This window comes from Microtus ochrogaster, chromosome 1, assembly GCF_000317375.1.
Source record: "Microtus ochrogaster isolate Prairie Vole_2 chromosome 1, MicOch1.0, whole genome shotgun sequence".
In the NCBI taxonomy this organism is placed as follows: domain Eukaryota; kingdom Metazoa; phylum Chordata; class Mammalia; order Rodentia; family Cricetidae; genus Microtus; species Microtus ochrogaster.
The window spans coordinates 93,661,425-93,662,670 of record NC_022009.1 but is presented as its reverse complement, the minus strand read 5'-3'; the positions used below and the strand labels follow the sequence as shown (position 1 = coordinate 93,662,670).

General features: G+C 43.7%; 1 protein-coding gene across 1 annotated transcript in view; it reads left to right on the top strand.

Moving 5' to 3' along the window:
• Mfsd8 (major facilitator superfamily domain containing 8) overlaps window positions 1-1,246 on the top strand; it is a 52,280-nt gene that overhangs the window by 26,069 nt on the left and 24,965 nt on the right. The gene's annotated exons all lie outside the window — the stretch shown is intronic.

Genomic DNA, 1,246 nt, shown 5'->3' with positions numbered 1-1,246 from the left:
TGAACCCAGAGCTAGGGCTGGCAGCCAGCAAGCCTTAGCAATCTTTGTTTCCATCACTCAATAGTGATAGAGGTTACAGACAAATGCAGCAATGCCCAGCTTTTCTCAAAAGCGTTGGAGACTTGAACTCAGATCCTCCTACTTGTGTAGAACGTGTTCTTACCCACCGAACCATCTCCCCAGTCTCTGAAAACAGAGTTTTCTAGGCAGGGCTGGCTATGTTCAGGCTCTGCAGAACCATGAGTTTTCTAAGTTGGGATAAAGACGACACCACTTTACCATAGAGAAATGCCATCTGGAACTGTTCCAGGTACTAAAAGCCCTCAGGTCAAGCAAGAGGGCAGTGAGATCCTGCAGAAGCAGCAGCCAATTCTGGAGTAAGAACCAAGCAAATAGAAAGCGACCCATCTGTCACCTCCATTTTTAAATAGCAGGTAGGAAGGAGAAAAACAAAGTGGAACAAAAATAGAAGTATGATCACAGTGCCAAGGAATGGAATGCCTTTCCTAGAGATGACTTTTATTGCTAACGCGTCACTCACATCTATTAATGTTACTCCATCTAGTACTTTTTAATCTCCTACTACTCTGATATCTAAGTATTTAAACAAACATTACTTTTTCTTTCTACAGAAATCCATTTCTGCAAGCTGTCTTCTGACATTCTCACAATATGCCTATTCCCTCTGCCTTTCCCTTCTGTCTACTTGGACAATCAATCCCTCTCTTCCTTACTGTAGGGATGAAAGATGGGAACTGAATAAGCATTCCTTTAACATGCACAGCACATTCTGCTTGGTGGAAGCCTAGTTAACATTTTCTTCTTCCGCTATATATGCGCCACAAATTGTGTCAGCCTCGGGATTAGAAAAGATAACCGTGACTCAGGAAGCAGTACCATGGTTGGAAAATGCTTCATTTTCTACCCGTCTATACTCTTGTAACCAATCAGAAGAAGCTGCATGTTTTTGTTACTATAAAGGAATCGGCAAGACTGAGAACGAGCAAGAATCTAATAAACCAGAGCTGGGTTCGGAAGACAATTAGCAGAAGACACTTTTCAAATTTAGCCGTTCTCTAGTGGGATAGGCCTGATTGGCTATGCACGAGATGATGACAAGCGAACGATCAGAGGTGGGGTGATGGCAACCCCACACAACAGAGAGCTCATATGAGGCAGGACAAACGCTGAGCGCTCACACTAATGAAAACAACTGAGACTGGGTCCCAACTCTGTCACCTCCCCA